The 24,133-nt window shown below is 42.7% G+C and overlaps 1 long non-coding RNA gene and 1 pseudogene across 1 annotated transcript; both read left to right on the top strand.

The window, feature by feature from the left end:
• LOC119347096 overlaps positions 1 to 23,840 on the top strand; it is a 26,168-nt pseudogene extending 2,328 nt beyond the window's left edge.
• Positions 7,145 to 9,003, top strand: LOC119347097. The gene is made up of 3 exons (XR_005168127.1): positions 7,145 to 7,409; positions 7,545 to 8,810; positions 8,914 to 9,003. It is a non-coding gene; the product is annotated as an uncharacterized LOC119347097 (long non-coding RNA).
• Positions 23,841 to 24,133: the final 293 nt, after the last annotated feature.

Here is a 24,133-nt window from a genome sequence, read left to right as displayed (position 1 = left end):
AGACTTGCCGGTAACGAGATTGAACTAGGTATTGAGATACCGACGCGAATCTTGGGCAAGTAACATACCGATGACAAAAGGAACAACGTATGTTGTTATGCGGTTTGACCGATAAAGATCTTCGGAATATGTGGGAACCAATATGAGCATCCAGGTTCCGCTACTGGTTACTTGCCAGTGGATCGGCCATGCCCCACTCTGTGTGCCCAACTTGGGACACCGGATCATGTGGTTCTTTTCCGGCATTGCGCCCGACTTTTTGCTCGATGAGATGCTCCTGCATGATCACCTATGGCAGAGGAAGGAGATACAGAGGATGAGGTTATTGCCCACAAGGAACTGAATGCTAGATGTGGTTTTCTTATGTATTATCTATGGCAGAGGAAGAACTTGGTCATCTAATGTACTACATTTCATGAATCTAAAACAATAGTTAAGATAGATGGCAATGGTCCAATTTTTTACACTCTTAAGCTGCTATATCCATCCGTACAAATAAAGACGTATCCACGTTCAAGCCCTCGGATCGAGGTAATGCATTACTACCTGGTTGTCTGTTTTTTGATAATCCAGCATTGTATGAAAACTAGTGTTTTTGTATAAAGGGTTTGATCAAAAGATCACGTGAGGTGTTTGCCTCGGATGATTCTATCTACAGTGTAGTATGTCGACTATGGCTAGGTTTACAAGTCCGGATTCCGTTGGTAGACGACTAAAATATAGAAGACCAAGCTAGTAGCTAGATACTCCCGCACTTCAGGTTTAAAGGGCTCATTTAAAAATTTCAGATATCCATTATATTAGGCTCGCGTTGAGTTCAATTAAGTGAAATTGCTTTGAGTCTCACGATCAAATTTAATTCATAGAGATGAGAGGGGGGGGATTAGTGGTCATGCATGCATCTTATTCTATATGCACCATGCAAGTACAATTAGAGAGAGAATGCTGCACTTATTGCTTTGAGAGTCGAACATGTGAGAAATATTTCATTGTGTAGTTTTTTGTGAAGGAAATATACCCTAGAGGCAATAATAAAGTGTTTATTTATTTCCTTATATCATGATGAATGTTTATTATTCATGCTAGAATTTTATTAACCGGAAATTTAGTACATGTGTGAATACATAGACAAACATAGTGTCACTAGTATGCCTCTACTTGACTAGCTCGTTAAATCAAAGATGGTTAAAGTTTCCTAACCATAGACATGAGTTGTCATTTGATTAACGGGATCACATCATTAGGAGAATGATATGATTGACTTGACCCATTCCGTTAGCTTAGCACTTTCGTTTAGTATGTTGCTATTGCTTTCTTCATGACTATGAGATTATGCAACTCCCGTTTACCGGAGGAACACAGGTGTCTCCGAAGGTACTTGTTGAGTTGGCGTATTTCGAGATTAGGATTTGTCACTCCGATTATCGGAGAGGTATCTCTGGGCTCTCTCGGTAATGCACATCACTATAAGACTTGCAAGCAATGTGACTAATGAGTTAGTTGCAGGCTGATGCATTACATAACGAGTAAAGAGACTTGCCGGTAACGAGATTGAACTAGGTATTGAGATACCGACGCGAATCTTGGGCAAGTAACATACCGATGACAAAAGGAACAACGTATGTTGTTATGCGGTTTGACCGATAAAGATCTTCGGAATATGTGGGAACCAATATGAGCATCCAGGTTCCGCTACTGGTTACTTGCCAGTGGATCGGCCATGCCCCACTCTGTGTGCCCAACTTGGGACACCGGATCATGTGGTTCTTTTCCGGCATTGCGCCCGACTTTTTGCTCGATGAGATGCTCCTGCATGATCACCTATGGCAGAGGAAGGAGATACAGAGGATGAGGTTATTGCCCACAAGGAACTGAATGCTAGATGTGGTTTTCTTATGTATTATCTATGGCAGAGGAAGAACTTGGTCATCTAATGTACTACATTTCATGAATCTAAAACAATAGTTAAGATAGATGGCAATGGTCCAATTTTTTACACTCTTAAGCTGCTATATCCATCCGTACAAATAAAGACGTATCCACGTTCAAGCCCTCGGATCGAGGTAATGCATTACTACCTGGTTGTCTGTTTTTTGATAATCCAGCATTGTATGAAAACTAGTGTTTTTGTATAAAGGGTTTGATCAAAAGATCACGTGAGGTGTTTGCCTCGGATGATTCTATCTACAGTGTAGTATGTCGACTATGGCTAGGTTTACAAGTCCGGATTCCGTTGGTAGACGACTAAAATATAGAAGACCAAGCTAGTAGCTAGATACTCCCGCACTTCCGGTTTAAAGGGCTCATTTAAAAATTTCAGATATCCATTATATTAGGCTCGCGTTGAGTTCAATTAAGTGAAATTGCTTTGAGTCTCACGATCAAATTTAATTCATAGAGATGAGAGGGGGGGGGGGATTAGTGGTCATGCATGCATCTTATTCTATATGCACCATGCAAGTACAATTAGAGAGAGAATGCTGCACTTATTGCTTTGAGAGTCGAACATGTGAGAAATATTTCATTGTGTAGTTTTTTGTGAAGGAAATATACCCTAGAGGCAATAATAAAGTGTTTATTTATTTCCTTATATCATGATGAATGTTTATTATTCATGCTAGAATTTTATTAACCGGAAATTTAGTACATGTGTGAATACATAGACAAACATAGTGTCACTAGTATGCCTCTACTTGACTAGCTCGTTAAATCAAAGATGGTTAAAGTTTCCTAACCATAGACATGAGTTGTCATTTGATTAACGGGATCACATCATTAGGAAAATGATATGATTGACTTGACCCATTCCGTTAGCTTAGCACTTTCGTTTAGTATGTTGCTATTGCTTTCTTCATGACTTATACATGTTCCTTTGACTATGAGATTATGCAACTCCCGTTTACCGGAGGAACACAGGTGTCTCCGAAGGTACTTGTTGAGTTGGCGTATTTCGATATTAGGATTTGTCACTCCGATTATCGGAGAGGTATCTCTGGGCTCTCTCGGTAATGCACATCACTATAAGACTTGCAAGCAATGTGACTAATGAGTTAGTTGCAGGCTGATGCATTACATAACGAGTAAAGAGACTTGCCGGTAACGAGATTGAACTAGGTATTGAGATACCGACGCGAATCTTGGGCAAGTAACATACCGATGACAAAAGGAACAATGTATGTTGTTATGCGGTTTGACCGATAAAGATCTTCGGAATATGTGGGAACCAATATGAGCATCCAGGTTCCGCTACTGGTTATTGACTGGAGACGTGTCTCGGTCATGTCTACATAGTTCTCGAACCCGTAGGGTCCGCACGCTTAAAGTTCGGTGACGATTTATATTATGAGTTATGTGTTTTGATGTACTGAAGGTAGTTCGGAGTCCCGGATGAGTTCGGGGACATGACGAGGAGTCTCGAAATGGTCGAGACGTAAAGATCGATATATTGGACGACTATATTCGGACATCGGAAAGGTTCCGAGTGATTCGGGTATTTATCGGAGTACCGGAGAGTCACGGGAATTCGCCGGGGAGTGTATGGGCCTTATTGGGCCTGAGTGGAATACAGGAGGAGGAAGCCTAGGACCCCCCCCCCCAAGCCCAATCCGAATTAGGTGAGGGGGCTGGCCCCCCTTTCCTTCTTCTCTCCCTCCTCTTTCCTACCTCTCCTACTCCAACTTGGAAGGGGGGGTCCTACTCCCGGTGGGAGTAGGACTCCCTTATGGCGCGCCAAGAGAGGGCCGGCCCTCCCCCTCCTCTACTCCTTTATATACGGGGGAGGGGGGCACCCCATGGAGACACAAGTTAATCTGTTGATCTATTCCAGCCGTGTGCAGTGCCCCCCCTCCACCATATTCCACCTCGATCATATCATAGCGGTGCTTAGGTGAAGCCCTGCGTCGGTAGCAACAACATCACCGTCACCACGCCGTCGTGCTGACGAAACTCTCCCGTGAAGCTCTGTTGGATCGGTGTTCGCGGAACATCATCGAGCTGAACGTGTGCTGAACTCGGAGGTGCCATACGTTCGGTACTTCGATTGGTTGGATCGTGAAGACATACGACTACATCAACCGTGTTGTGCTAACGCTTCCGCTTTCGGTCTACGAGGGTACGTAGACTCACTCTCTCCGCTCGTTGCTATGCATCACCATGATCTTGCGTGTGCGTAGCAAAAATTTTAAAATTACTATGCTCCCCAACAGTGGCATCAGAGCCAAGTTTATGCGTAGATGTTATATGCACGAGTAGAACACATGTGAGTTGTGGGCGATACAAGTCATACTGCTTACCAGCATGTCATACTTTGGTTCGGCGGTATTGTTGGATGAAGCGGCCCGGACCGATATTACGCGTACGCCTACGCTAGACTGGTTCTACCGACGTGCTTTGCACACAGGTGGCTGGCGAGTGTCTGTTTCTCCAACTTTGGTTGAACCGAGTATGGCTACGCCCAGTCCTTGTGAAGGTTAAAACATCACTAACTTGACGAAATATCATTGTGGTTTTGATGCGAGGTAAGAACGGTTCTTGCTCAGCCCGTAACAGCCACGTAAAACTTGCAACAACATAGTAGAGGACGTCTAACTTGTTTTTGCAGGGCATGCTGTGATGTGATATGGTCAAGACATGATGCGATATTTTATTATATGAGATGATCATGTTTTGTAACCGAGTTATCAGCAACTAGCAGGAGCCATATGGTTGTCGTTTTATTGTATGCAATGCAATCGCCCTGTAATTGCTTTACTTTATCACTAAGCGGCAGCGATAGTCGTAGAAGCAATAGTTGGCGAGACGACAACGATGCTACGATGGAGATTAAGGTGTCGTGCCGGTGACGATGGTGATCATGACGGTGCTTCGGAGATGGAGATCACAAGCACAAGATGATGATGGCGATATCATATCACTTATATTGATTGCATGTGATGTTTATCCTTTATGCATCTTATTTGGCTTTGATTGACGGTAGCATTATAATATGATCTCTCACTAAATTTCAAGGTAAAAGTGTTCTCCCTGAGTATGCACCGTTGCCAAAGTTTGTCGTGCCGAGACACCACGTAATGATCGGGTGTGATAAGCTCAACGTTCATCTACAACGGGTGCAAGCCAGTTTTGCACACGCAGAATACTCGGGTTAAACATGACGAGCCTAGCATATGCAGATATGGCCTTGGAACACTGAGACCGAAAGTTCGAGCGTGAATCATATAGTAGATATGATCAACATAGTGATGTTCACCATTGAAAACTACTCCATCTCACGTGATGATCGGACATGGTTTAGTTGATTTGGATCACGTGATCACTTAGATGATTAGATGGATGTCTATCTAAGTGGGAGTTCTTAAGTAATATGATTAATTGAACTTTAATTTATCATGAACTTAGTCCTGATAGTATTTCGCAAATAATATTGTAGATCAATAGCTCGCGTTGTTGCTTCCCTATGTTTTTATATGTTCCTAGAGAAAACTAAGTTGAAAGATGATAGTAGCGATGATGCGGACTGAATCCGTGATCTGAGGTTTATCCTCATTGCTGCACAGAAGAATTATGTCCTTGATGCACCGCTAGGTGACAAATCTATTGCAGGAGCAGATACATACGTTATGAACATTTGGCTAGCTTAATATGATGACTACTTGATAGTTCAGTGCATCACGCTTAACGGCTTAGAATCGGGACTTCAAAGACGTTTTGAACGTCATGGACCATATGAGATGTTCCAGGAGTTGAAGTTAATATTTCAAGCAAATACCCGAGTTGAGAGATATTAAGTCTCCAACAAGTTCTATAGCTAAAAGATGGAGGAGAATAGCTAAAGCAGTGAGCATGTGCTCAGATTGTCTGTGTACTACAATCGCTTGAATCAAGTGGGAGCTAATCTTCCAGATAAGATAGTGATTGACAGAATTCTCTAGTCACCATTACCAAAGTTACTGGAACTTCGTGATGAACTATAGTATGCAAGGAATGACGAAAACGATTCGCGAGCTCTTCGTGGTGCTGAAATCGACGAAGGTAGAAATCAAGAAAGAGCATCAAGTGTTGATGATTGACAAGGCCACTAGTTTCAAAAAAAGGGCAAAGGAAAAGAAAGGGAACTTCAAGTAGAATGGCAAGCAAGTTGTCACTCCCATGAAGAAGCCCAAAGCTGGACCAAAGCCTAAAACAGAGTGCTTCTACTTCAAAGGAAACGGTCATTGGAAGCGGAAATGCCCTGAAAATTTGGTGGATAAGAAGAATGGCAAAGTGAAAAAGGGTATACAACAAAAATGAGATATTGTGACAAAAATCCTTGTGACGGTGGGTGACGACATCACAGAAATACCCAATGTGTGACATTTTATAGGTGGCATCACCGATCGATGCAGATTGGTGACGATTAATGTCACCAAGTTGCCTCGGCCGTTGAGTGCCACCTAGCTACCAATTCCTATGACGATATGGTCACTTCCATGACGAACCTACTAGAGTCATCGAATATTATGAAGGTGTGATGCCCATTTTCCCGTCATGTAACGTCTAGCTGTCAGACCCTTCATAGGTGCTTCATGGCTTATGGAGCAGCAGGACCCACGCATAAGTGTTGACAGTGGGACCCACCAATGTTTATTCATAGGCTATTGAGCAATGCAATTATTTTGTTCTATCTAATGTAAACATGTACTGGTTGGGGGAAAAGGTTGTTACAAATGTTCTTGAGCTTATTCATATGGCATTGTTGAGAAGCGAGCGTCACTCCGGTGGCTAGCAGCGTGGGGTGTGCTCGCTGCCCACCAACGTTTGAGTGCTAGACTTGCCATTTGTGCTCAGGTGATTTATTCTATAAAAATAATCCATCAACGATTAGTCTTGATTAGTTCTTTTTCTCATAGGTCACTGCAGTTGATTTGTTCTATCCAAAAAAATATAGGCAGTGGTCGTGAGCTAATGCATTGGCCGTGATGTTGTTTTGATCCAGGGAATAACAAAAATAAAAATTCAAATAAGAGTGCAATCTTCGCAATCTTTTTTTAGAGTGGACGAGAAAAAAATGTATAGAAATAGAAATAAGGAGGAGAGTGAACGAGAAATTTTTTGGCGCAGGGATTTTGAGCCACCACCCACGTCCCACCTCGCACGCTATCTTCCCTTCATTTCTCCCTCGAAGACCGACGGCCCACCTCCCATTGCTTCTTACGGTTCTTCTTCTCCCGCAATTGCAGCGACACGCGGCGGAGATTGGAGGCCACATCACCGGCCGAGATCGGATCCACCGCATCAACTCGCGAGCAACAACTCGTCGGCCTCATCCCGCTTGAACGGATCCGTGCTCCTCGTCCCTCTTAAACGGATCCGCGCTCCTCATCCCGTCAGCCCCCTTCCCCGCTGTTCCGTCGTCGTTGCTCTCCCCGCCGGTTAGTTCCTTCTTCCCCAACGCATTAGATTTTTCTAACTCGATGAATTCACGTGCTAAATAATCTGTTCGATGGGCGAGGTGCTACAGATTTGAGTTTGCCACAGCACGTAATTTTCGCTTCTCATCTGTACAGCTGAAAACCAAAGGGGGCACAGACCACAGACCTGCAATTCCCGCCGGTCGTGGGGTGCCGACATGTATGCAGCTACCGCGGGCTGCGGGCTGCCGGCGTGTACAGATACTGCTCCAACAGGCGGCGGCCATCGTACCTGCTCCACCTTTCAACCCCTTTTCTATGGCAAATTGCAAATTACCCACGCGTTGCTCTGTCAGTATGAGATGTGCTTGCACTTGTGTATTGTTTGCTAGATCTGAACTATTCTATTTCAAAACCAATTGTGATTTGCTAGATCTGCAGTATAATATTCCATATAGCTGATTCTTTTTCTTCTTTCCACCAAAAATAAGTCGAAGAAGAAAGTATATTTTACAAGTAATTTTGGCCTGAAATCAAACAGAAGCCAACGTTTTTGCAAAAATTTGGCATTCACTATTGGGCTACAATCCAAACAGTCGTAGCTTACCAATATGCATGTCCTTGATTTGGTCATGACTATTTTCGCAGGGCTACATGGTGCTTAATTCAAACACACACACTGTACAATGATCTTTTATTTAATTAAATTCTAGATGCTCTATACACCGACGGATGTTTGCTTGATTTCCAAGTAATTTATTTATTTCGATCTGTTCCAGAATTCAGGCAAACATCCACTGTATTTTCCATTTTTGCAATTTCAGAAATTATTCAGTTCATATCACCATGCATCTATTTTCTAGTAGCAATCCATAGTTCCATCTGCGTGTACATGCCTACAGGGCCCCCGTGTATTGCTTATTTGGGTTGCACTTCATCGTTGAGTGCATGTTGGCTGTAGGTTTTACCTGGTTGTGAGGTTCTTTCTTGTTTTCTAAACTATGCCAACTAGTGTAATAAACTTTATGGTTTTCTGAACTATGCCATTGCCTATACTAATATTAAGTTTCTTGCCTTGTTTTCTTAGGCTTGCTGATTGCTTCTCGCCGACCGTGCCCTAGCTGCATCCTGCATGCTGCTTGGACCACTTTTTTAGATCCCAATGCATTGAAATCTTCAATTTTTGTTAATATTGTCTTGCGTGCACTGCCTATTAACAGTATTTCGAGTTTACATCACTGCTTTACACAATATATATTGTTTATTTTTTGAATACCAATGCAAAGCCAATCTATGTTTGCATTAGTTATATATACAATATTAGTGCATCATGTATTTACATTCTGAGCTATCTACACTACTATATTCATTTGTGTTTCAGGAAAGTACGCATGCACAGGGAAAATGGCTACATATTTTCAGGTCCAATTCTAAACAAGTTTAAGTGAAATTTATTTTGTTAGTGTATATACCATTGGCAGTTAGGTAGCTTGGCAATTCATTGCACTCTCGTCATCTTTTGCAGCTTCAAGTACTACAACCACGCCACTAGTTTCGGTGAGTGAGATGGAAAGGAGGGCATTTCATGCAGAAGATAAACACAGCAGTCAGGCATGTGCCACTTTGAGAGATGCATGGATTGCATGTTCTTAAATATAATCTAGCTTTTGTTATGCGTGCTATTTAACCATTATAACTTATTCTTGGGTTTACTGTTTCATTGGCCCACCTTCATGATTGCCTTTATACTTAATAATGTACAATACTCCTCTATTTCAGATTTATAGTTTGATATAGATTGTAAGATTCTTAGTGGGACTCTTGTACCTTGTTGTCTTGTTTGTTTTCATCCAATAAAGATTCCTTGCTTCTTTGTTTCATTAATTTATAGGCATCGCGAGGAGTTAATCGTGGGACTTAAAGCATAAGAGGGAGCACTTGAAGAGATGGATCGGATCAAGAAGAACTGGAAGACATTAGGAAGGCAAGAATTAAGGCCTAGAAAAGAAGCACTGAGAAATGGATAAACTGGTTGTTTTCTCTTAAGAGCTCAATCAACTCAGCAGCCCCAACCTCATGGTGCATGAACGCCATCATGAAAACACTTTTGTGGTCTTTAGTCATCTAAATATTAGTTTGCAACTTGTCTATTGTCGTGAGTGTCAAACATGTGAATCAGTGTTAGTTTTTATTGTCACTTTTATTGAGAAGATGATTTGGCTAAGATGACTGAATTTATAATATGTTTTCACATTAATTGTGGTTAATGTATTTTGACTTTAACGTATTTATATAATGTGATGTGGTATGGATTTGGATTTCATTGGATTGGATAATTCATTGCAATTTAAAATTGAAATGAATAAAATATGGCAAGATGAGGTTGTATTAATCATTGTCCTATGATGACATGGCAACAAGTCAGTGACGTTGCTTCATCACTAAACATGGTTGACTATGCATATTTTCATCTACCTTGTGACATTTATTAGTCGTCACCGAAATACAAAGTGGATGACGTTGTACAAAACGTCACCGAAGGTCCCATTTTTAGTGACGTTAAGTGTGCGCGCCGTCACTAGGAGTTATCTGTGACGGGGATTCTGTGACAATGCTCGTGACGCTCATAAAACGTCAAGAAGGTGTGTTCTATGATGTTTTTGGCTATTGCATGACATAATTTGGCTCGTCATAGTAGGCCTGATCTCTCGTAGTTATTGATGTGTACCTTACTAGTCTTTATAGTAGCCCCTGAGTATTTGATACTTGTTCGGTTGCTAAGATCAGTAACTCGAAACAGAAGTTACAGAATAAACAGAGACTAGTTGAGGGTGAAGTGACGATGTGTGTTGGAAGTGGTTCCAAGATTAATATGATCATCATCGCACATTCTCTATACTTTCGGGATTAGTGTTAAACCTAAATAAATGTTATTTGGTGTTTGCGTTGAGCATGAATATGATTTGATCATGTTTATTGCAATACGACTATTCATTTAAAGTCAGAGAATAATTTTTGTTCTGTTTACATGAATAAAACCTTCGATGGTCATACACCCAATGAAAATAGTTTGTTGGATCTCGATCGTAGTGATACACATATTCATAATGTTGATGCCAAAAGATGCAAAGTTGATAATAATAGTGCAACTTATTTGTGGCACTGCCATTTGGGCCATATCGGTGTAAAGCGCATGAAGAAACTCCATAAAGATGGATTTTTGGAATCACTTGGTTATGAATCATTTGATGCTTGTGAACTGTGCCTTTTGGGCAAGATGACTAAAACTCCATTCTCCGGAACAATGGAATGAGCTACTGACTTATTGGAAATAATACATACCGATGTATGCGATCCAATGAGTGTTGATGCTCGTGGCGAGTATTGTTATTTTCTGACATTCACATATGATTTGAGCAGATATGGGTATATCTACTTAATGAAACACAAGTCTGAAACATTTGAAAAGTTCAAAAAAATTCAGAGTGAAGTGAAGAATCATCGTAACAAGAAAATAAACTTTCTATGATCAGATCGTGGAGAAGAATATTTGATTTACGAGTTTGGCCTTCATATAAAACAATGTGGAATAGTTTCACAGCTCACGCCACCTGGAACACCACAGCGTTATGGTGTGTCCGAATGTCGTAACCGCACTTTATTGGATATGGTGCGATCTATGATGTCCCTTATCAGTTTACCACTATCGTTTTGGGGTTATGCATTAGAGACAGTTGCATTCACTTTAAAAGGGCACCATCAAAATCCGTTAAGACGATGCCTTATGAACTATGGTTTGGTAAGAAACCAAATTTGTCATTTTTTAAAAGTTTGGGGTTGCGATGCTTATGTGAAAAAGTTTCAACCTGATAAGCTCGAACCCAAATCGGAGAAGAGCGTCTTCATAGGATACCCAAAATGAAACTGTTGGGTACACCTTCTATCACAGATCCGAAGGCAAAATATTCGTTGCTAAGAATGGATCCTTTCTAGAGAAGGAGTTTCTCTCGAAAGAAATGAGTTGGAGGAAAGTAGAACTTGATGAGGTAATTGTACCTTCTCCCAAATTGGAAAGTAGTTCATCACAGAAATCAGTTCCAGTGATTCCTACACCAATTAGTGAGGAAGTTAATGATGATGATCATGAAACTTTAGATCAAGTTACTACTGAACCTCGTAGGTCAACCAGAGTAAGATCCACACTAGAGTGGTACGGTAATCCTATTCTAGAGATCATGTTACTTGACCATGACGAACCTACGAACTACGAGGAAGCGATGATGAGCCCAAATTCTGCGAAATGGCTTGAGGCCATGAAATCTGAGATAGGATCCATGTATGAGAACAAAGTATGGACTTTGGTTGACTTGCCCGATGATCGGCAAGCCATCAAGAATAAATGGATCTTTAGGAAGAAGACTGACACTGACGGTAATGTTACTATCTACAAAACTCGATTTGTTGCAAAAGGCTTTCGACAAGTTTAAGGAGTTGACTACGATGAGACTTTCTCACCCGTAGCGATGCTCAAAGTTCGTCTGAATCGTGTTACCAATTGCTGCATTTTATGATTATGAAATTTGGCAAATGGATGTAAAGACTGCATTCCTGAATGGATTTTTGGAAGAAGAGTTGTATATGATGCAACATGAAGGTTTTATCGATCCAAAGGATGCTAACAAAGTGTGCAAGCTCCAATGATCCATCTATGGACTGGTGCAAGCATCTCGGAGTTGGAATAAACGTTTTGATAGTGTGATCAAAGCATATGGTTTTATACAGACTTTTGGTAAAGCCTGTATTTACAAGAAAGTGAGTGGGAGCACTACAGCCTTTCTGATAAGTATATGTGAGTGACATATTGTTGATCAGAAATGATGTATAATTTTCTGGAAATCATAAAGGAGTGTTTGAAAGAAGTTCTTCAAGGAAAGACCTCAGTAAAGCTACTTACATATTGAGCATCAAGATCTATTGAGATAGATCAAGACGCTTCATAAGATTTTCAATGAGTACATACCTTGACAAGATTTTGAAGTAGTTCAAAATGTAACAGTCAAAGAAAGAGTTCTTGCCTGTGTTGCAAAGGTGTGAAGTTGAGTAAGACTCAAAACCCGACCATGGCAGAAAATAGAAAGAGAATGAAAAGTCATTCCCTATGCCTCAATCATAGGTTCTATAAAGTATGATGTGTTGTGTACCAATCCTATTGTGTACCTTGCCATAAGCTCGGCAAGGGGATACAATAGCGATCTAAGAGTAGATCAATGGACAGGGGTCAAAATTATCCTTAGTGAGGACTAAAGAAATGTTTCTCGGTGACGGGGGTAATAAAAGAGTTCATCATAAAGAGTTACGTCGATGCAAGCTTTTACACCGATCCAGATTACTCTAAGTCTCAATCTGGATACATATTGAAAGTGGGAGCAATTAGCTAGATTAGCACCGTATAGAGCATTGAAGACATAGAATATTTGCAAAATACATACGGCTCTGTATGTGACAGACCCGTTGACTAAACTTCTCTTACGAGCAAAACATGATCATACCTTAGTACTCTTTGAGTGTTAATCACATAGCGATGTGAACTAGATTATTGACTCTAATAAACCCTTCGGGTGTTGGTCACATGACGATGTCAACTATGGGTATTAACAACCACTAGTGCAGAACCGGGCAATAGCACCGGTTCGTAAGGCCCTTTAGTGTCGGTTCCATAACCGGCACTAAAGTGTAGTCACTAAAGCCCCCCCCCCCTTTAGTACCGGTTCTGCACGAACCGGTGCTAAAGGGAAACCACGTGGCACGAGCCAGCTCCGGGGGCCTGGAGCCCTTTAGTACCGGTTGGTAAAACCAACCGGTACTATAAGGTTTGGGGGTTTTTAGTTTTATGATTTCTTTTTTATTTAATTTTGTGTTTCCATTTTAATTCTTTTTCGTTTGCTGGTATTTTACGATACTACACATTGTAAACGTTATGCATATATATATATATATATATATATATATATATATAATTTCTAGTAGAACCAATCATCGAGTTCAACATGATTGTCATGATATTATAAGCGTTCACATATAACACCACAAAAGCAAATCACTTAAGTTCAGAACGAAGAACACGGACATGAAAGGCCAAGTACTAATTAAGAGCAGCATGAAGAACTAGCTAAATCACTCCTGCTAGCTACTCTCTCTCTGGTAAAATAGCATAGAACATGTATAGCTCTCTTGATTGATCATACTGGAGCATGCCGATGAACGTGTCTCCTAATCGTGGGCTGCGCTTCTCATTGCTGCCCCCTAGTACTTCTCTGCGATCATTAACAATTTTCCTCCAATCTTTCACTATTAAGCATTCATCGCTTCTAGAAATCCTGAATGCATTCATGTGCAATGCAGGATATCTTGGCCTTAAGCTAACAATTGACATCTGACCTTTAGTCTCGATCCCCTGAGGCACAACTGTCATCGGGAGTCCCTGTTGAAGAACATCGTATAGTACTTAATTAATATACTCAGCAATGAAAGTTTAAAAAAAATATGTATGCAAAATATGCATTGAGGACAAATAGTAAATATCTTACCAACATTCCTAAATAGATGTTACCGTAGTTCAATACCATCACTATTGATCGCACGTTTTGAGTACTAACATTTCCAAGTGCAGGAAAAAAATTTGTCTTGACAGTATGAAGATCCTCAAGCCATGAAACATAATGACTTATGTCCTCGCAGTTTAGTTCAGCTCCGGGACAGTAGAAGGTCCTGTCTACCAAGCGCCGGACATGTTTGGTTGAATGGAGATAAGCTGTCAATAGAAATTAGTTGTCAGTTATTTTTGAAATAAGCAATATCAAAGACAAAAATATATTTGAGAAGAACTCACATAATGGTAGAACTGGAGGCGTTTGCACATCGACCCATATGTCTCTATTACCTTCAATATCATCTTCCGGACGAATATCAAAGGTGATAACCATACCAGGCTCAAATGCATAAGCCTTGCATAGTGCTTGCCAAGTTTTGCATTCAAAATAGATGTACGTGTGTGCATTGTATACTTTGACGTTGAAAGTATAACCATCATGCTCAGTTTTCAGGTAAGCTCTTTTTACCTCCATAGTTTCCATATCTTTGAAACTTATCTTATCCAAGACAAAAATTCTTGCATGGCATGGGATGCGCTAGTAGAATAGTGAAAATTAAAAATTATAAGTCAGGCAAATGAAGCATATATAAGTCATGCTTAATTAAGAAAACAGACTTGTCGTTGTGACTTACTATATCGAATTCGAAAGTCTCATCCAGCTTGATGCTGAATCGCCTACCATCAACAAGGAAATTTCTGTCGCAATGGCCGCGCTCGTCTTCACAGTATGTGCACATACCGAAATTTTTTCCGTCGTCAGACGACATTTCCTATGTTCATATTAGGCGAAACATTAAACACTTACTAATTCAATTAATTCAACTACTTCTATTAATTCAACTAAGCATTTACTAAAAATAAACTAGTTATATTAATTCAATTAGTTCAACTAAGCATTTACTAAAAATAAACTAGTTATATTAATTCAATTAGTTCAACTAAGCATTTACTAAAAATAAACTAGTTCTATATATTAATTCAACTAGTTCAACTAAGCATTTACTAAAAATAAACTAGTTCTATTAACTTTTCTATCTAATTCATCTAACATTTGACATTAATCTAACATTTATATAAACTCAAAATATATAAAAACATTAAATAAACAGAAAAACTTATTAACAAATAATATTTTAATTAGATAATCAAATTTCAAATACGATAATTTTCTTACTAAAAATAAACTAGTTATATTAATTATTTAACTAGTTCAAATCTCATATACCTAAATAAACTAGTTCGACAATTTTCTTACTAAAAATAAACTAGTTATATTAATTATTCAACTAGTTCAAATCTCACATACCTAGCTAATTAATATCTAATTAAATTTTCTAAAAAACAGAAAAAAGAAAATAAGTAAAAAATGTGTGTGTGTGTGTGTGTGTGTGTGTATGTGTGTGTATAGTGTGTGTATATGTGTGTATGTGTGTGTACGCCGCCCCGTACGCCGCCGCCCCGTACGTACGAGCGGGGGCGCCGGCGTACGGGGCGAGGGCGGCGGCGTACGGGGCGGGGGCGCCGGCGCGCGGGTGCGAGAGACGTACGGGACCGCGGCGACGACGACGGACGGCGGCGGCGTTCGGGGCGGCGGCGCGAGATGACGACGATGACGGGCGGCGGCGGGGACAGCGACGACGACGACGGACGACGGGCGACGGGCGGCGACGACGGGATCGAGCGGCGCGCGGCGATGTCGAGAGGTTGGAGACGAAAGTGGGGAGATGTAACTGAAATTTCCGTAAGTGCTATATATATAGGATGGGCCTTTAGTACCGGTTGTAGCCACCAACCGGTACTAAAGGCCAACTTTGGCCAGGCCAAGAGGCGGGAAGAGCAGGCCTTTAGTACCGGTTGGTGGATCCAACCGGTACTAAAGGGTGATCTTTAGTACCGGTTGTAGTCACCAACCGGTACTAAAGGCCTCGCGCTGCCACCCCAAAGTTTAGTCCCACCTCGCCGGGCGAAGGGCAGCCGCACTGGTTTATAAACCCAGCCGCGGCTACCTCTTTGAACTCCTCTATATAGCAGGCTTGTGGGCCTAAATTCTGCGCGCTGCCCTGTGAGTCTGCTGGGCCTTTAAGGCCTGTAATTGCACGCCTGTGGCCTAGCAGGCCCACAGGGCAGCGCCCCAATTTTTTTATAGTTTTTTTCTTTTCTGCTTTATTTTCTTCTATTTATTTCTGTGTAGTTTTTTGTATAGTTTTTTCTTTTCTGTTATATTTATTTTCTTCTATTTATTTCTGAGTAGTTTTTCATCTAGTTTGCCAAAATTCAATATTTTCAGAGTTCATTTTGTAGTGATTTTCAATTTCACGGTCATTTTATATAGTTTTTTTCTTTTCAGTTATAGTTTTTTTCCTGCTATTTTTTCTTTTCTGCAAAACTTGATGGTCAAAGTCTGGAGTTATAACCAAAGTTTAAAAAAAAGAAATGCCGATGTGCAATTAGTTTTTGCCATAACAGAAGAAGTCCGGAGTTGTAATAAGTTATTAAAAATAAAAAAGAGGTGCAATGCTCGTTAATTTGCTTCAAGCCTTTCGGAATAGTGTAAACTGCACTGCGCATAGCTCCGTGCAGTCTACCATATTCCTGAAGGCTTGAAGCTAAGCAACGTGAGCATTGAGCCTCTTCTTCATCGTCTCTGCACTAGGGCTTATAAACCGCTCCTAGTCCCTCTCTCTTCGCGAGGTGGGACTAAAAAACAGCTTACTAAGAAACTGTAGTACTGGTTCATCCATGAACCGGTACTAAAGGTGTTCGTGGGGTCCCAGCCTTACCTGACACAACCTCATTAGTACCAGTTCGTGGCACGAACCGGTGCTAAAGGTTCGCCACGAACCGGTACTAAACAGCTCCTCCCGCCTAGCAGTGGTGCATACTGAACGCAAAAAATATAAGAGCATTTAGATCATGATCTTATATTTCTTTACAGTCTAAATTGCCAATATGATCTTATAACATCAAAAATACTTTGATCATCAATGATCTTTGTGTGTACAATCTGAATTGTCAATATGAGTCATCAACGATTTATAAACCGATGAAGACTCATATTGCGGCCACAAATTCTACACATAGAGTTCAATGAAGACCAAGTGCTTGTGATAGTTTGAGAAATAACATATTTAAGGTGGTAAAAAGCTTGTTAGGGGAGCGAGGTGGGACTAAAAACAGCTTGCCATAACCTCATTAGTACCGGTTCGTGGTACGAACCGGCACTAAATGGTGATGGTGGGGCCATAGCCTGACCGCAGGCTGACACGGCCTCTTTAGTACCGGTTCATGTGCTATTGATCGCCGCCACGAACCGGCACTAATGTACACATTAGTGCCGGCTGAAATTCAAACCGGCATTATTGTGCTTCACATTTGACCCTTTTTCTAATAGTGAACATACAGATGTGGATATTGGTGTTAAATCACATGGTGATGTGAACTAGATTATTGACTCTAGTGCAAGTGGGAGATTGAAGGAAATATGCCCTAGAGGCAATAATAAAGTTATTATTTATTTCCTTATATCATGATGAATGTTTATTATTCATGCTAGAATTATATTATTAACCGGAAACTTAGTACATGTGTGAATACATAGACAAACATAGTGTCACTAGTATGCCTCTACTTGACTAGCTCGTTAAATCAAAGATGGTTAAAGTTTCCTAACCATAGACATGAGTTGTCATTTGATTAACGGGGTCACATCATTAGGAGAATGATACGATTGACTTGACCCATTCCGTTAGCTTAGCACTTGATCATTTAGTATGTTGCTATTGCTTTCTTCATGACTTATACATGTTCCTATGACTATGAGATTATGCAACTCCCGTTTACCGGAGGAACACTTTGTGTGCTACCAAACGTCACAACGTAACTGGGTGATTATAAAGGTGCTCTACAGGTGTCTCCGAAGGTACTTGTTGAGTTGGCGTATTTCGACATTAGGATTTGTCACTCCGATTGTCGGAGAGGTATCTCTGGGCCCTCTCGGTAATGCACATCACTATAAGCCTTGCAAGCAATGTGACTAATGAGTTAATTGCAGGATGAAGCATTACATAACAAGTAAAGAGACTTTCCGATAACGAGATTGAACTAGGTATTGAGATACCGACGATCGAATCTCGGGCAACTAACATACCGATGACAAAGGGAACAATGTATGTTGTTATGCGGTTTGACCGATAAAGATCTTCGTAGAATATGTGGGAACCAATATGAGCATCTAGGTTCCGCTATTGGTTATTGATTGGAGACGTGTCTCGGTCATGTCTACATAGTTCTCGAACCCGTAGGGTCCGCACGCTTAAAGTTCGGTGACGATTTATATTATGAGTTATGTGTTTTGATGTACCGAAGGTAGTTCGGAGTCCCGGATGAGATCGGGGACATGACGAGGAGTCTCAAAATGATCGAGACGAAAAGATCGATATATTGGACGACTATATTCGAACATCGGAAAGGTTCCGAGTGATTCGGGTATTTATCGGAGTACCACAGAGTTACGGGAATTCGCCGGGGAGTGTATGGGCGTTATTGGGCCTTAGTGTAATAGAGGACGAGGAAGCCTAGGACCCCCCCCCCCCCAGGCCCAATCCGAATTGGGTGAGGGGGCTGGCCCCCCTTTACTTCTACTCTCCCTCCTCTTTCCTTACTCCAACTTGGAAGGGGGGGAATCCTACTCCCGGCGCGCCAAAGAGAGGGTCGGCCCTCCCCATCCTCTACTCCTTTATATACGAGGAGGGGGGGCACACCATGGAGACACACGTTGATCTGTTGATCTATTCCAGCCGTGTGCAGTGCCCCCTCCACCATATTCCACCTCGGTCATATCGTACCGGTGCTTAGGTGAAGCTCTGCGTCGGTAGCAACATCATCACCATCACCACGCCGTCGTGCTGACGGAACTCTCCCGTGAGGCTCTGCTGGATCGGAATTCGCGGGACGTCATCGAGCTGAACGTGTGCTAGACTCGGAGGTGCCGTACGTTCGGTACTTGGATAGGTTGGATCGTGAAGACGTACGACTACATCAACCGGGTTGTGCTAACCCTTCCGCTTTCGGTCTACGAGGGTACGTAGACTCACTCTCCCCGCTCGTTGCTATGCATCACTATGATCTTGCGTGTGCGTAGGAATTTTTTTGAAATTACTACGTTCCCCAACATTTTGTATCCACAAAACTCATGTCATCCACTTATCATCTACCTTGGTTGATAAGATATCAGATTTTGAGTCCTTTAAATCGAAAAGGAGGGAGTACATAACAGAGTCATTGTCTTGTGCCCCGAAGTGGCCATGAGCAATCATCAAAGTTGCATTGCATCATCAAGAAAATCATCAAAATGTAGGCACTCACATAAGTAATTAGTAATATTCAAGACTGAACATCATGGGCTGCCACACATGGTTTGGATCAGTACTTCATGATTGTGCGTGCTATATATAGAGAGAGAGAGTCCAATTGTAGGTCAATTAATGCCTCGGAAAAGATAGAGGGAGAGATGACCCTGGAACGGCTGGCCTGAAAAGGATGGCACGTGGACCCATGAATGATTGACCGTTGGTGCATTCATCCAGACAACCATGTCACAAATACCCGTACTCCATCTGTAAACTAAATAAGAGTGTTTAGCACGTGGACCCATGCATGATTGACCGTCGGCACATTCATGCACACAGCCTCACTGTGTAAACTAATATAAAAGTGTTTAGCACGTGAACCCGTGCATGATTGACCGTCTGCGCATTCATGCACACAACCATGGCACAAATAGTCGTACTCCCAGTATAAACTAATATGAGACGTTTAGATTTGATCTAAACACTCTTGTGTTGTTTTTCGGAGGGGGCATGTTTTTTCTTTTCTTTCGAAGGCGCTCAAACATACTTTATCTTATGGTTGCTTTCCATTTAAATAATGTTGATGGCACCTCTGGTAACAATATTACCGTTATTTATTCTTTAAGGATGATAAACTATCATCAGCCACTAGACTTTGTTTTTGGTAGGCATATAAAACCTTTGCTTGTTGTATTTCTAGGAGTTTTGATTGTTTGTTTTTGTTGTCTTATTTTTGCTTTGTATTAGCTGGTATTATTTTTGCTTTGTATTTATATTTTTAAAAAGGGTTTTGATTATCTAATTTGGTACATGTACTTTTTTTATTATGCATAAAACTTAACATTTTGGGCAACTACACTTTTTGTACTAAAAAACTATTGCCTGCGTTTTGGAAAAAAAGTAGTCACCTATGTTTTGACAAAACACAATCGATTTATGGAGCGCCATAGAGCATGTAAAAAAAACTTGTCGATTTGTGGACCGCACTATATTTCAGTTTTTAGAAAAAAAGGAAATGAAACATGCGGCAGTCTCTCTTTTGGTCGATATCAATGAACATGTTCATTTGCTTGATTTTGCATATCATGTGTAATCAATTCGATTATGGGCACTGATGTTGATAGTTTATCTTCCCAAAAGAATAAAATAGCAATGACATTGTTATCGGAGGTGACATATATTATTTATAGGGAAAGCAACCATAGCATAGAGTATGTTTACAGATTTGCTAAACATAGTCACCTTCAAAAGGAAAAAAAAAGGTCAAAAAAATCCTGATATAAACAGCTCCATATACTAGCTAAGGGCATCTCCAATGGCTGTAAGATAGTTGTTGGTAGACTTTGCCATATAGGATTTTTGATGATGTGTCATACAATAAATGAGGAAAAAGAGGAAGGTTATATGTACATGAACCAACACCCCTTGCACAAGCTCCAATGTAAAATGAGAGAGCACCTTATTTATTATCTCACATCTTATTGGGCAAACTAGATAAAACCGATTGGAGTTATTGTATGTTAAGGTGTTGGTTGATGACATGACATATTTTACCAACAAGCTAACATACAAACTGTTGTAGATGCCCTAACTGCCTGAGTATTTCTGCCATTGTTGTGTCATTGCATGTGCCAACGCGTCAATCGTGCATGGATCCACGTGCTGTCTATTTTCCAAGAGTATCAACCTACAAGCCAGTCGCTGTCTCTTTATTTCTCTCTCTCTCTTGTCTGTCTCTCCAGCATGGCAATCATGGAGTCCCATGACGTTCAGTTAATGGTCATTATATGCAACAGTGATTTAGTTGATGCTTTGAGGCAATGTTATGCTCCCATTTATAGAAATGCTTGTCATCGTTCTTCTCGGCATGAGTGGAGCAGTAATTTGGAGAAGAATAAGTGGAGCAGTAATTTGGAGAAGAAGTGGAGCAGTAATTTGGAGTAGTTTGAATTCAAACAAATTTAATATGTAGAGTAAAAAGAAACAGAGGGAACAACCGCGGTGATTCCTGGCATGGTGGAGCGCGGGAGGGGAGCTGTGATCAACTTGGGCTTGGCTTCGTGAGAGGCCATCCCCTCCTTACCCCTCTAGACCATGTTGTTGGAGCTGACTCTCTCAACTCCCTTCTTCTCTCACGGCTGTTTCACACAACCTACACACACGAGACAATGGAGAAGACGATATTTGGTGAGCTGCCGTATCACACAGCCAAGCTCTTTTCTTGTCTCTATTCTCTTGACTGCTAAACAAATGTGCTCTGTTTAAGTACAGAAACGCACGCACTAACCAGCCGGTACTCTCGGCAACAAACTCCCACTAACCCATGCATGCACTAACGCACTACCCATGAATATCTTACTCCTGGAATCTCTCGAGCGGCCACACGACTCGGCCATACAACTAAATACTTATGCATGCTAACAAACTAATGATGACTCAGCCAGATCAGCTGGCTCAACTTGGCCATGCAGCTCGTCACGCTTCACCTGCTCACTGCTCGCCGCTTCACACGACGTTGCCGCGTCACATGGCACTACCGCACCGCATCACACGGTCGGATGGCATCTCGCTGCAGCCATGACTTTGCCGGAACAGTCCTAAGCTAATCTACATGCAAGACTGAAATAAACATGAAAATACAAAATATCAAGATTAAAGCTAACACATGTCCGCCGCCACTAAAAAGTAAGCACATCTGGAAGCAATGAATAACCTTGACAAGGGGTCCCCTCCCCCACCCTCCCGCGCCTCCGGCCGCGCGCGCCGCGCCGCACCCCGCCTCCCTCCTCCCTCCCAGCCCGCCCCCCGCGTCGCCTCCCCGAGCGAGGCGACCGGGGGCCCATCTCCCCGCCCTCCAGCGCCTCCCCTCCCGTTCCCCTCCTCCCGCCGCCGCCGGCCTGCGCCACCGGGCCCTGCCCGCGTGGTGTTGGCGGCGGCGGCGGCCGTCCCTTCCCCGCGCGCAGTGCCACGGCTCGGGTGGTGGCGTCCCGCGACGGTGCTCCTCGGTCAACGGTGATTCCGGCAGCGGCGGCTGCTCCTGGCGGCGCAGCTCCGGGTGACCTAGAGGCGGCGGCACAGCCCCTTGGCAGCGCGCTGGCGTGGTGGATGGTGGCGGCGCCCTCCCGGCCCAGATCTGGGCCCTTTTGGGCCCCATCTGGGTCTGGGCGGGCCTGACTCGGTCTCGCCTGCGACGGCTCCGGCGGGGGCGGTGGTGGGGCAGCTCGTGCGGGGGGTGGTGGAGACGGCGGCACGTCTTCTGTAGCTTGGCGACGGGTGCTTCACGAGCCCCTTTTGGGCTCGGCCGGGCCTCGAGGGCCTGGTACGCTCCCCTTGCCACGTCCGGTCGGTGACCGCCGATGGCGGTGGAGGTTGTCTCCTCCGGCGTGGCTGCTCTCGTTGCCGTTCCTCGTTCCCGGCTGCTCCCTCTCGTCCTCGTCGGTCTCGCTTCGATGACCACGGTGAGGCGGCGGTGATGATGGCAAGTCCGTGGCGGCGCACGTTCGTGGGTGGCTTGTCTGGTGGTGCGCGTTGGACCGTTCGGGGTTGTGGGTGTTTGGCGGATGGGAGAAATCCGGGCCGGCTTGCCGGCACCGACGTGGTGACGCCCGTGGGCGCCATCGTTCCTTGCTGAAGGGCGTTGGGTCTTTCCCTTCCCCACGCCCCTCCGCGTACCGGGGGAAACCCTAGGACCTGTCCGGGCAGCAGCGTCGTCGTCGTCGTGTTCCTTCCTGAAGGTGCTGCTTGGTATGTGGAGGTTCGAGGTGCCTGGAGCGAGGTGGTACATCTCCGGTGGGCGCAACGGTTTTGGGTTATCATCGTTTTCGTCGATCCGACGCTGTGGACATTATTTTCTCTCTTCTTTCTCTTTTGTTTCTTTTGGGCATGCTTGTGTTGTTTGCCCCAGCATTGGACTCTTTGTTGTATCGGGCGGTTGCTATATCAATATAGCGGGGCGAAAGCCTTTTTCGTAATAACCTTGACAAGATAATGTTCCATTGATTCTTTCCATGCAGCTATGTTGATTAGTTCTCTAAGAGTCTTCACGTCGAATATAGAAGAAAAGGGATCGAAGTGTAATGCCAGGTAAAATAAACTCATCGCCTATAATCTACTCCTTATTAACTTCCCCAAGACTTCGAGCGATGGAGCAGCCAGCACTATGTTAACATCTAATCTTATCTTTAGGCACCGTTCTTTGCGGCCGGCATGATGGCGTCCGCCTTCGCGAGGCCAGGTGCTTGGCGCCATTGACTCCAACGCCTGAAACCTATGCGCACGGCAGTGCGGTGGATCGTCCATGGTCCGCTCTGTGTGCCCAAGTTGGGACACCGGATTATGTGGTTCTTTTCCGGCATTGCGCATGACTTTTTGCTCGACGAGATGCTCCAGCATGATCACCTATGTCAGAGGAAGGAGTTGCAGAGGGTGAGGTCATTGCCCACGAGGGACTGAATGATAGATGTGGTTTCCTGATGTATTATACTTCCTCCGTTCCTAAATCTAAGTCTGTAGACAGATTTCGTACATACATCCGTTCCTGACTACATACGGAGCACAATCAGTGAATCTACTCTTTAAAATGCATCTACATACATTCGTATGTGATCCATAATGAAATCTCTACAAAGACTTATATTTAGAAACGGAGGGAGTACTTCATATATGGCAGAGGAAGAACTTGGACACATGATGTATTATATTTCATGAATCTGAAACAATAGTCAAGATAGATGCAATGGTCTATT

This window comes from Triticum dicoccoides, unplaced genomic scaffold, assembly GCF_002162155.2.
Source record: "Triticum dicoccoides isolate Atlit2015 ecotype Zavitan unplaced genomic scaffold, WEW_v2.0 scaffold58148, whole genome shotgun sequence".
Lineage (NCBI taxonomy): Eukaryota > Viridiplantae > Streptophyta > Magnoliopsida > Poales > Poaceae > Triticum > Triticum dicoccoides.
Note: the sequence above shows the minus strand (reverse complement) of the source record. Positions and strands in the feature narration are given on the sequence as shown.